This window comes from Stegostoma tigrinum, unplaced genomic scaffold, assembly GCF_030684315.1.
Source record: "Stegostoma tigrinum isolate sSteTig4 unplaced genomic scaffold, sSteTig4.hap1 scaffold_80, whole genome shotgun sequence".
NCBI lineage: Eukaryota > Metazoa > Chordata > Chondrichthyes > Orectolobiformes > Stegostomatidae > Stegostoma > Stegostoma tigrinum.
Genome location: NW_026728747.1, coordinates 451,109 through 464,163, shown reverse-complemented (window position 1 = coordinate 464,163; position 13,055 = coordinate 451,109). Strand labels below are relative to the sequence as shown.

General features: G+C 50.2%; 1 protein-coding gene across 8 annotated transcripts in view; it reads right to left on the bottom strand.

The window, feature by feature from the left end:
• Window positions 1-13,055, bottom strand: part of LOC132209282 (dystrophin-related protein 2-like) — a 157,336-nt gene extending 144,281 nt beyond the window's left edge. For all 8 annotated transcript variants that reach the window (XR_009445378.1, XR_009445379.1, XR_009445383.1 and 5 more), the window contains exons 1-2: window positions 13,004-13,055; window positions 11,713-11,849 (exon numbers count right to left, since the gene is read on the bottom strand). The gene's annotated coding sequence lies outside the window, so the exon portion shown is untranslated. The remainder of the gene's footprint in view (window positions 1-11,712; window positions 11,850-13,003) is intronic.

The following is a 13,055-nucleotide window of genomic DNA, read 5'->3' as shown; positions in this document are numbered from 1 at the left end:
ATAAATAGGGAGAGAGACGGGGAAGCGGACCGAAGATGGAGACAAAAGAAGATAGGTGGAGAGGAGAGTATCGGTGGGAAGGTCAGGAGAGGATAGGTCAGTCCAGGGAGGACGGACAGGTCAAGCAAACGGGATGAGGTTAGTCAGGAGGAAATGGAAGTGCGGCTTGAGGTGGGAGGAGGAGATAGGTGAGAGGAAGAACAGGTTAGGGAGGCGGGACAAGCTGGGCTGGTTTTGGGATGCAGTGGGGGGAGGGGATGAGTTGGGCTCGTTTTGGGATGCAGTCGGGGAGGGGAGATTTTGAAGCTTGGGAACTTCACATCGATACGATTGGGCTGCAGGGTTCCCAAGCGGAATATGAGTTGCTGTTCCTGCACTCTTTGGGTGGCACCATTGTGGCACTGCAGGAGGCCCACGATGGACAGGTCGTCTGAGGAATGGGAGGGGGAGTTAAAATGGTTCGCGACTGGGAGGTGCTGTTCTTTATTGCAAACCGAGCGGAGGTGTTCTGCAACGCAAACATGAGATTTTTTCCTTCTAGCTTGCACTCACTGGAGCACTGCAGCAAGCCTGAGACAGAGATTTTGGCCAGGGATCATGATGGAGTGCTCAAGTGACAGGCAATTGGAAACCTGGGGCCATTTTTATGGACAGAATATAGGTGTTCTGCCAAGTGGTTGGTCAGTCTGTGTTTCGTCTCCCCGATGCAGAGGGAGACCATATTGTGAGCAGTGAATACAGTAGACTAGATTGAGTGAAGTGTGGGTAAATCGCTGCTTCTCCTGGAAGCCTTGGATAGTGAAGCGGGAGGAAGTAAATGGACAGATATTATGCCTTCTGTGGTGGCATGGAAAGTGCTGTCGGGTAATGGGGAGGTGTTGCGAATGGATAAAGAGTGGACTGAGGTGTCCTGACGGAATGGTCTCTGCGGAAGGCTGACAAGAGAGGGGAGGGGAATATTTGCCTGGTGGTGGAATCTTGTTGGAAATCGTGGCTGATGTTCTTCTAGATGTGGATATTGATGGGTTGGGCTTTGAGGACCAGTGCACATCATCAGGGGTGAGGCCAAAGTGTAGGAGATGGGTTGGACACAGCTGAGAGCTCTGTCAACCACAAACGCAAGGAATACTCAGTTGAGGAAGAATGCAGACATTTCAGAATCCCTCCAACAGAAGACGAAATCATGAGAACAAGTGGATCTGTCGGGACAGTCCTGTTTGAAGATTATGGGAACTAAGACTACGTTGTTTGTCATAAAGGCTATGGTTGAGTGATCATATTCAAACTGAAGAGACCAAGAATGTGAGATTGGAGAATGGGTGGAGAACCATGCCTCGAGAATCCCTCTGCGGGTCTATGCTTGGCTTGGGCTACTATGGTTACCTTGTCCCAGTTTCGTATGAGAGGCGTGATCCTCCACCCATAATGCAGCCAACAAACAGATACAATTGGACCCCCACATACAAAAGCATACAGATCAAAACCCGAAATGACAGTACTCATGGTAACAGACCGGACAGTATAAATTCCAGACAGAGTAGAGTAACATTGTTTCGCTGGAGGCTTTACTGATGATGTCACACATCATGGTGACGAAACGTCTCAATGAAAACAAGCCAGCTCGGCGAGCAAGTCAACAACCTCAATCAGAGAGCTGGCTGTTTTGAACTACCTTGTTCAAGTGTATCATTTTGGATCTTGAATGTTAAATCTCGCTCCAACACAGGGACGGAGGATTGCTGTTAACAGCTGCATTATAACTAATTCATATTGAATCATTGTTTTGACCAGTCCAGAGATGTGCAGGTTAGGTGGATTGGGAATGCTGAATTACCCACAGTGCCCACATACGTGTAGGTTAGGTATATTAGCCATGGGAAATGCAGGCTGACAGGGATAGAGTAGGGAATGGGGATGGGTCTGGGTGGGATGCTCTTTGCAAGGTTGCTGCGGACTTGTTGAACTGAATGGCCTGTTTCCACATCAGGGATTCTATAAAACCAGGTTTTACTAAATTAGTGAGAGAGTGAGTTTATCAATTGCTAAATGCAAGAAGTCAGAAGGCACCACAAATACACACAAGTTAGAAACAAGAAATTAGCTCAAAAAACATAACCGTTAAGAGGGATACGGATAGTTCAGCCTTTGGATTGTTTGTGAAGAATAGAAAGTGGGATGTTGTGGCCACTAAGTTGGGCGATCCCCGGAATGCTTATATGAATTCAGCAGTTAATTTTGAGATTCTTGTTGAAATTCTTTTGACCTTGTTTCCTTTTTGACATTGCCCTGGTTTGCAGAGCTCAGAGCAAGAGATTGTCTTTTCTTCTAACCTGCAGCATAGGCCTATGAAATGGCTGTCCTAGAACTGTGACCTCCACAACTCCATAGACCACACGAGCAGAGTCGCCCAGGAATACACACGATCTGACATTCAAGAACTATTGAGATAACAATACTCAGTGTGGGATTGGAAAAGACGGCATGTACAAACAGAAAACAGCTGTAAATACTGTCAAGAGGTGAAATAAAGTTATAGAGCTAAATTAGTGGCTCTTTGCTTACATGCTCATTGTATTCAGAACAAAATCAACAAATTAATAGCACACATACAGGTTGGCGGGCATGATTTGAGAGCTATTACAAAGACATGGTTATAAGGAGATCAACACTGGAGGTAAATGTGCAGGGCGACATGACATTCCAAAAAGACAGGCAGGAGGGAAACTGACTGTCAGCGATGAAATTACTGTGAGAACAAGAAACGATCTTCGATCGGAAGACGTAGAATCCAATTGTATTTATTTGTTAACGGGAGGAGGACATCACTAGCTACGCAGTGTTTGTTGTCCATCCCTAATTGCCCAGGGGTCAGTTCAGAGTCAATCATATGGCTGTGGGTCTGCAGTCACATGTAGGCCAGACCATGTAAGGATGGCAGTTTCCTTTTCTAAAGGACATCAGTGAACCAGGTGGGTTTTTCTGACATTTGGCAATGGATTCATGGTCATCATGAGATTCTACATTCATGATTTTCTTTTATATTCAATTCAAATTCCACCACCTGCTGTGCTGGGATTTGAACACAGGTCCCCAGAATGTGATCTAAGTCTCTGAATTAACAGTCCAGTAATAATACCACTCGGCCATTTCCTCCCCAATCTTGGAACAAGAAAACCTGTAGCTGACTCCCACATGGGGAAAAACACTGAACCAGGAGCTTCTTCAAACGAGGTGATCGCCTCTTCTTACATTTTAAGATAGCTATGAATTATCAGGACCTTGGGGGAAGCTACTAAATTGGGGGAAGGAGTATCAGGTAGGAGCAGAGCAGTATTAATTGGGAGGAGCTTTTATTTTACATGTCGACATTTGATACGTGGGAGTTATTTAAAGACCTAGTGATCAGCGTTCAGATCTGGCCTATTCCAGGGAAGGAGGAATGACAAGGATGGCAATCTAAGGACATATGGACATAAGAAATAAAGCAGGAGTAGGTCATCTGTCTCTTCCAGCTCGCTCCGCCATTCAATAAGGTCATCACTGATCTTTTTGCGGACTCAGCTCCACTTACCCTCTCATTCACCAAAATCCTCAATTCCTTTCCTGTTCAAAGATCTATCTGTCTTGGCCTTTAAAACATTCAACCAGGGAACCTCAACTGTTTCACTGGGCAGAGAATTCCACAGATTCACAACCCTTTGGATGAAGAAGCTCATCCTCAACTCAGTCTTCAATCTGTTCACCCTTATTTTGAGGCTGTGCCCCGGAGTTGTACTTTCACCCATCAGTGGAACCAACTTCAGTGCTCCTTTCCTGTGTATTTCTTTCGTAATTTTAAAAGTTGCTATTAGAACATCCCTCATTCTTCGAAGTTTCAGTGAGTGCAATCGTAGTCTCCTCAAACTCTCCCCATACAGCAACATTTTCAATTCTAGAATCAATCTTGTGAAGCTCCTTTGCACCCCCTCCAGTGCCAGTACATCCTTTCTCCAGTGAGGAGACTAAAACGGTACAAACTACTCTACATCAAGCCTCACCAGCACCCTATACAACTGGAGCATCCCCTCCCGATTTTTAAACTGCATCACTCGAGCAATAAAGGACACTATTCCATTTGTTGCCTCAATTACCAGCTGCGTCTGCAAACGTTTTGTGCTTCATACACAAGGCTGCCCAGCTCCCTCTGCATAGCAGCATGCTACAATTTTTCACCATTTAAGTAATACTCCATTTTGCCCGAATTGCCACCAAAATGGATAGCCTCACATTTTCCATCATTGCACTCCATCTGCTAGACCCTTGTCCATTCACTTACACTTTCTGTGTCCTTCTGCAGACGTTCATTATCCTCTTCACACTTAACACTAAAATGTGTGGTAGAGTAATCTGTGAACTGTAATAGAACATATAACAACACAGCGCAGAACAGGCCCTTCGGCCCTCCACGTTGCGCCGAGCTGTGAACTAATCTAAGCCCATTCCCCTGCACTACCCCATCGTCAACCATATGCTTATCCAAGGGCTGTTTAAATGCCCCTCATGTGGCTGAGTTAACAACATTGGCAGGTAGAGCATTCCACGCCCTTAACACTCTCTTAGTAAAGAACCTGCCTCTGACATCTGTCTTAAAACCATCACCCCTCAATGTGTAGCTGCACCCCCTTGTACAAGCTGAAGTCATCATCCTCGGAAGAAGACTCTCACTGTCCACCCTATCTAAACCACTGATCATCTTATATTATCTCTATTAAACTCCCTCTTAGCCTCCTTCTCTCCAATGAGAACAGACCCAAGATCCTCAGCCTTTCTTCACAAGACCTTCGCTCCAGACCAGGCAACATCCTGGTAAACCTCCTCTGCACCTGTTCCAACGATTCCGAGGCCGCACTAGTGTTTGTAAGTTGCAGCATGACATCACGTCTCCGCAACTCAATCCTTCTACCATTGCAACCTAACACACCATCAGACTCCTGAACAGCACCATCTACCTGGGTAGCAATTTTCAGGAATCTATGCACATGGACACCAAGATCCCTCTGCTCACCTACACTGTCAAGAATCTTTCCCTTGACTCGGTGTTCTGCCTTCCTATTAGTCCTCCCAAAGTGAATCACCTCACATTTATCCGTATTAATCTCCATTTGCCAACTTTAGGGACAATTCTGCAGTTTATCCAATTCTCCCTACAACATGCAACATTCTTCCACAATGTCCACCACTCCACCAACTTTAGTGTCATATGCAAACTTACTAACCCATCCACCAATGCCTGCGTCCAAGTCATTTACACAAATGACAAACAGCAGTGGTCTCACAACAAATCCTTGAGACACACCACTAGTAATCAGACTCCAGGCTGAATATTCTCCATCAACCAGCACTCGTTGCCTTCTTACCGAAAGCCAGTTTCTAATCCAAATGGCTAAATCTCCCTCAATCCTGTGCCTCTGTATTTTCTCCAATAGCCTACCACGGGGAAACTTATCAAAGGCTTTACTGAAGTCCATGTACACCACGCCAACTGCCCGACCGTCATCCACATGTTTGGTCACCTTCTCAAAAAATTCAATGAAGTTTCTGAGACACGACCTGCCCTTGACGTATCCATGTTGACTATCTCCAATCACATTGTTACTTGCTAGATGATTATAAATCCTATCTCTTATAATCCTTTCCAAAATTTTTCCTCCAACACACCCAAGGCTCACAGGTCTATAATTGCCTGGGTCATTCCTACTACCCCTCTTGAACAAGGGCACAACATTTGCAATCCTCCACTCCTCTGGTACGAAACCTGTAGACAATGAGGACTCCAAGATCAAGGCCAAAGGCTCCACCACCTCCTCCCTCGCTTCCCAGGCAATCCTCGGAAAAATCCCATCAGGCCCAGGGGTTTTATCTACCTTCACACCTTGTCGAATTGATAACACTTCCTCCTTACTAACCTTAACCCTTTCAATTCTAGTGCCTCTAACTCAGTCACCTCCTCTACAATATTCTCCTGTCCCTCAGTGAAAACAGATGAGAAATATTCATTTAGCACCTCTCCAATCTCCACAGCGTCCACACACAACTTCCCACTTCTGTCTTGGACTGGCCCTATGCCTACCCCAGACATCCTCTTATTCCTCACATACCTATCGAAAGCTTTCGGGTTCTCCTTTATTTACCTGCCAATGTCTGCTCATGCACCCTCCTTGCTCTTCTTAACTCTCTCTTTAAATCCTTCCCAGCTAATCTGTAGCTCTCCATCACCTCATCTGAACCATCTGGTCTCATCATCACATCAGCCTCCCTCTTCTGCTTAACTAGAGATACAAGTATTTTTTAGTTAACCACAGTTCCCTTAGCTTATCGCTTCCTCCCTGCCTGACAGGGACGTGCCTATCAAGAACACGCAATATCTGTTCCTTAAACCAGCTCCACAATTCAATTGTCCCCATCCCCTGCATTTTGCTAACCCATTCTATGCCTCCTAAGTCTTGACTCATCACCTTATAAGGGAGGAATGGAGAAGCCGATAGTGAAGAGGACGATCAGAGGTTACAGCAGAACATAGATAGACTGGAGAGTTGGGAAGATAAATGGCAGATGGAGTTCAATCCAGGCAAACGCGAGGTGATGCATTTTGGAAGATCACATTCAAGGACAAACTATACAGTAAATGGGGAAAATTGATGAACAGAGAGATCTGGGCGTTCAGGTCCATTGTTCCCTGAAGGTGACAATACAGGTCAATAGCGTGGTCAAGGCGGCATATGGCATTGGACGGGGTATTGAGTACAAGAGTTGGCAGGTCATGTTGCAGTTGTATCGGACTTTGGTTCGGCCACATTTACAGTACTGTGTCCATTACCAAAAGGACGTGAACGCTTTGGACAGGGTACAGAGGAGGTTCACCAGGATGTTGCCTGGTAAGGAGGGTGCTAGCTACAAAGAGAGGTTGAGTAGATTAGGATTATTTTCATGAGAAAGATGGAGATTGGGGGGGACCTGATTGAGGTCGACAAAATCATGAGGGTATAGACAGGGTGAAGAGCAAAAAGCTTTTGCCACCCAGAGCGGAGGACTCAATTACTAGGGGTCATGAGTTTAAAGTGAGAGGAGGAAAATTTAGGGGAGATATGCATGGAAAGTTCTTTACAGAGAGGTTGGTGGGCACCTGGAACGCATTGCCAGTGGAGGTGGGCGACGCAGACACATTAGCATCTTTTAAGATATATTTGGACAGGTACACGGACGGGCAGGGAGCAAATGGACACAGAACGTGAGCAAACAGGTGAGAGGTTAGACAGAGGATCTTGATCGGCGCAGGCTTGGAGGGCAAAAGGGCCTGTTCGTGTGCTGAAATTTGCTTTGTTGTTTTGACTGACTGGAGGGAAGGAGGAATGGATCGCTGGAGGGAGGGAGGGAGGGAGGGAGGAATGGATGGATGAATGGACGGGGCAAGGAGCAGGAGGACGGGGTGGGGGGGTGGGGGAAGGAGAAGGAGGACGGGGGTGGGGAAGGAGGAGGAGGACGGGGGAGGAGAGAGAAGGAGGGCGGCGGCCGGGCGGGGGGGGGAAGGAGGAGGAGGAGGGCCGGGGTCGGGGGGGAAGGAGGAGGAGGAGGACCGGGGAGGGGGGGGGAGGAGGAGGAGGAGGACCGGGGGGTGGGGGGAGGAGGAGGAGGACCGGGGAGGGGGGGGGAAGGAGAAGGACGACGGTGGAGGGGGGAAGGAGGAGGACGACGGTGGGGGGGGGGGGAAGGAGGAGGACGACGGTGGGGGGGGGAAGGAGGAGGACGACGGTGGGGGAGGGAGAAGGAGGAGGACGACGGTGGCGGGGGGGGAAGGAGGAGGACGACGGGGGAAGAAGGAGAAGTAGGACGGTGGGGAAGGGGAAGGAGAAGGACGACGGTCGGGAAGGGGAAGGAGAAGGAGGACGGTGGGGAAGGGGAAGGAGAAGGAGGACGGTGGGGAAGGAGGAGGAGGAGCGGGGAGTGGGGGGGGAGGAGTTGAACACAGCAGACATCCTGACATCAGCTTCCCTGGCCTCTGATGCTGCATGTCCTGCTGTGTTCATGCTCACGAACACCTCGTTACCTCCCATTCTCCTTCGTTTGTGTTTTCTTGCTCTTCCTCCCTCCCTCTGATTCTCACCCCCATTCTCACCTCTGCTGGCCCTAATTTCACTCCCTTGTCATGCTCCTTTATTTCCATCTTTCTGTTCCTTTTCTCTCTCCCACCACAAATTCACTCTCTCTCACTCTGGCTTTATGAACAGGGGGAGAGAGTACAAGAGGAAAGGAAACCAAAGCACACAGCGCCTTCGGCTGAGAGGGAAATTAAGAACTGCCAGAGATTTTCCAAACCGTGACACAGGAGTTGCCTCTCTCCCTCTCTCTCGACAGTCTCTGTCACTGCCTCACCCAACCCCACACCCATTCGCGTCCCATGGTGACTCTCCACAAACCCACCTCCGGGTAGAAATGCAAACACAAGTTGCTGGAAATGCTCAGCATCTGTGAAGAAAAAGTACCGAGGTAGCATTTTGGGTGCGATGACCCTTTCTCTCCGAGCTCCGGCTAGAAATGCTCCAGCCTCTGGGACAGGGTCCCCTTGTAGTCAGAGAGCTGCGGGTCGATCTCGGCTGTTCGCTTGGCGCAGGGCATCAAGAGCTCCCCTCAGCCCCAGGAAGGGATATGTTCACCCCCTAACCTTATACTGACAGTGGTTGTGTTCTTCCCTCATCCCCGGGAGCCCCTCTTGCCTTCTCACCTGGTCGTCGGAGTGCTATTTGGCTACGGAGGGCGGTGCGATAAAGAGCCCACTTCCCACAGCCGCGGGGGAAGGGGGCATCCCTTCACTCCTCAACCTCCTCCCATCTCATCTTGTGGCAGTGGCTGTTCGGCTGCAGAAAGCAGCGCTGCCCATGACCCCAAACCTCCCGACAACACCCCTCTCCGAACCCAACCCCCACCACGACCCTTTTGCAGTAGCTGTAGGCCACTCAGTCACAGGGCTGTGCGATAGTGACTCTCCCCATGTCCCCTCGCTTCCAGGACGGCTCTCCTCCAACGCCTACCCCATCCCATCCCGCTCCTTCCCTTTACCTTGTAGTCGGAGAGCTGTAGGCAGTTCTGCTACGGAAACCCGCGCAGGGCTGTATAATAGACACCCTCCCAATGTCCCCAGCCTTCCCCTCACCCGGGGAGGGGTATTCTCACCCCCAAAACATACATTCCCAACCCCTCGCTTTGTGATAGGAGCGGCGCAGGGTGTGAAACAGGGATCGTGCTCATGTCCCCAGTCCTCCCTTCACCCCAAACCCCGCTGTGACCTTGCAGTCGGAGATTGTTGTCGGCTGCTCAGCCACGGAAGGCGTCGCGTAACGCGGCCAGGTACTCGGGGAGCGCAGGCTCGGTGCCAGGCAGCTGTTCAGGCAGGTAGCTGTGCCCAGGAGCCGGGCAAAGAGGCCTTCTCCCACCTCAGATCCCCGCTCCTGGCAAAGGCGGCGCAGGGCCGAGCCAATGAGCAGCGAGCGCTCCAGCAGCCCGGATGCCTGCTCCTAGCCCGGTGGTCATGCTGGAGGCCGCTGGAGAACAGGGGGTTGTAGGGGTCCAGGAGCGTGGTGCGATGATCCCCGCTGCCGAAACCCTGGGTCCTCAGCCCCTCCCGGGAAAAGGGATCCAGACAGCGGACTCGTCGCCGAGGGAGAGGGGGAAAAAGGCGTGAGTAGGAACAGGAGAGGAAGGGGATTGACTGCGAGGGAGAAAGAGACAGAGTGTGTGTGAGAGAGAGAGGGGATTAGAAATGCAGTCTGATTGTGGATGGGTTGGGTTTAAACTGAGATTTTTAAACTTTGTTCGAACGAAACCCAGAACGCTGCCTGCTGAGCGAGTGGAGAGGCTCGGACAGAGAGGAAGAGAGACACAGGGAAAGATAGGGGGGCGGGGGAGAGGGGGCAGACAGAGGTCACAGGGAGAGACGGAGAGACAGGGGAGAGAGAACGGCAGAAGCACACACAGAGGGAGGCAGAGACAAGAGGAGAGACAGAGGGGCGCACACACACACAGACCAAAGAGACAGAGAAGTGCACAGCGAAGTGGCAGAGACAAGACGACAGAGAGAGAGATACAGAGACATAGAGTGAGGCACACACAGAGAGATGGAGGGACAGAGATTGTGTGTGTGGGGCAGGGGGTGGGTTTGGAGAAAATGGGAGAGAGAGAGAAAGAGGCAGAGTCGTAGAGTTGTACAGCAGTGAAACAGACCCTTCAGTCCAACTACTCCATGCCGACCGGGGGGCCGGGGCCCGTGGGCGGGACAGGGCTGCGGGGGGCCGGGGCCCGTGGGCGGGACAGGGCTGCGGGGGGCCGGGGCCCGTGGGCGGGACAGGGCCGCGGGGGGCCGTCCCTCTGAGGGGGACAGGGCTGCGGGGGCGGGTCAGGACTGCGGGGGAAAATCGCCGTGAGCGGGTCAGGACTGCGGGGGCAAATCGCCGTGAGCGGGCCAGTGCTGCGGGGGCAGGTCCCCGTGAGCAGGACTGTACTGCGGGGGCCGGTCCCCCTGAGCGGGATAGGGCTGCAGGGGGCCCGTCCCCGTGAGCAGGACAGGGCTGCAGGGGGCAAATCGCAGTGAGCGGGACAGGGCTGCGGGGGCCGGTTGCCGCCAGCGGGAGAGGGCTGCGGAGGCAAATCGCCGTGAGTGGGAGAGGGCTGCGGGGGCCGGTCCCTGTGAGCGTCTCAGAAATGCAGGGGCAAGTTGATCCGGTGAATTCAAGTATGAAATTACACGAAAGACAGCAATGAATTTAAAGCATCAAGAGGAAAGAGATTTGGAATCCAGCATTCGTTCATGGGGATGGAGCAGCGCTTGGAATATTGCCTTCAGTTCTGGTCGCTTCATTACAGGGAGGATGTGGAAGCTTTAGAGAGGGTGCAGAGGAGATTTAGCAGGATGCTGCATGGAATGGACGGCAGGTCTTATGAGGAAGGGTTGAGGGGGCGAGGACTTTTTTCATTGGAGCAAAGAAGAATGAGAGGTGACTTGATAGAGGTATACAAGATGATGAGAGGCATAGCTGGAGTGGATAGTCAGAGATTTTTTCCCAGAGCAGAAATGACTATCACGAGGGGGAGAAATTTTAAGGTGACTGGAGGAAGGAACAGGGGAGATGTCAGACCTAAGTTCTTTACACAGAGAGTGGCGGGTGTGTGGAATGCGCTGCTGGCAGTGGTAATGGAGTCAGATACATTTAGAGGCTTTTAAGCGACTCTTGGATAGGCACATGAAGGACAGTAAAATGAAGGGTATGCAGGGTAGTTTGATCTTAATGGGATAATAGGACGGCACAACATCGTGGGCCGAAGGGCCTGTACTGTTCTTTGTTCTATGTTCAGCCAAAGGTTCTTTTCAGGAGAGAGTAATTGATTGTAGTTTTTAAAGACAGAACTGGAGGACAGAGAAAGATATCAAGGAAGGTTGCACGTTAGTGACAGTATCAACAAGTCCTCAGCAAATGTACTCTCTGAGGAACTACACTGTTTTGAAGGCGAGAGGACCAATGATATCAGTTAAGCCCCCCTTGTTTTTGTATTGTGTACTTCTGACATATGCGCAAATGGACAACCTCACTCTCCTGCAAAGCTGCAGAATGAATAATGCTGCAATATTTGTCAACTCCCAAATGGGCATTGATACATTAGTAAATCGCACATCAATAAACTTACGTCTCAAGGTTCTCGCCTTCTAGAACTGTTTGTACTGGTAAATAACCCAAGCGAGGATGTTTGGCAAAGTATTTCTTTGATCTGAACTTATTTTTCAGCACCTTGCTAAAATCACGCACATCTTCACCTGATGTTGTCTAAAAATGTAAAATAAATCAAATTCAGTTAAGAATTAATAATGAACCAATCTACTCAACTCACTCTATAATCCATGCTATCGCTGCTAAATGTCTTTGAGGATGTAAAATTAAAGAGTCTGCAATTCTGAGGGATAAAGTCGCTATCTTTCTGTAAGATTATGATAAAGGTTAGATATGTCTGAATGTGAATTTCGAACAATTAAGCTTGAGTTTCATAGAGTCATACAGCATGAAAAAAGATCCTTTGGTCCAACCAGTCTATGCTGATCACAATCCCAAACTCAACTAGTTCCACCTGCCTGTGCTTGGCCGATATCTCTCCAAACATTTCTATCATCTTTCTATCTTCTAGCTACAACATCACCTGAACAGAATTCTCCATCTTGTGGTCAAATACTAAAACTATACAATTAAGTAATTTCAAATGATTCACATTAGTGGCCTTTCTGGTTGAATTGCTAATTATTTTAACAACAGTGCATTTTTTGTCCAATTATGCCATGTATAATTACTGATCCAAAATTCATCTCATTGGGTTTCATTTTTTTGGTTTTTTGTATTGAGTCAAAGATGAGATCAATACAGGGGGGGAGAAGGGCGCGGGACGAGGGGGGGAGAAGGGCGCGGGACGAGGGGGGGAGAAGGGCGCGGCACGAGGCGGGGAGAAGGGCGCCGCACGAGGGGGGAGAAGGGCGCCGCACGAGGGGGGGAGAAGGGAGCAGGACGAGGGGGGGAGAAGGGAGCAGGACGAGGGGGGGGGGAGGGAGCAGGACGGGGGGGGGGGAAGGGAGCAGGACGAGGTGGGGGCGTAAGGAGGAAGGGAAATGAACACAGCAGACACGCTGACATCACCTCGACACCCAGAATATTCAGACCCTAGATAAGCGTTTCTCCCTGCGACTCCTGAAACAGACACTCGCAGCCATGCGCCGGCACCTCCACACACTGCAATCCAGCCTGCCCCAGCTCAGAGCCTCCTCTCCCAGACCTGCAAAGGACCCCTGCTGTTTTTTATCCGCCGCAGGTTCCACAGACTGAACACCCAGTTCCACTCAGCTTTACTGGACACCAAAAATCGTAAGTACAACCAACTCACGGGCCCCTGCCACCCACAAGAGGATTCCTGCGCCTCCCAAATCCCGAGTCTGTACCTGCCCCGCCGCCATTGACCATGAAGACACGGCCGGAGACCCCACCGATGAC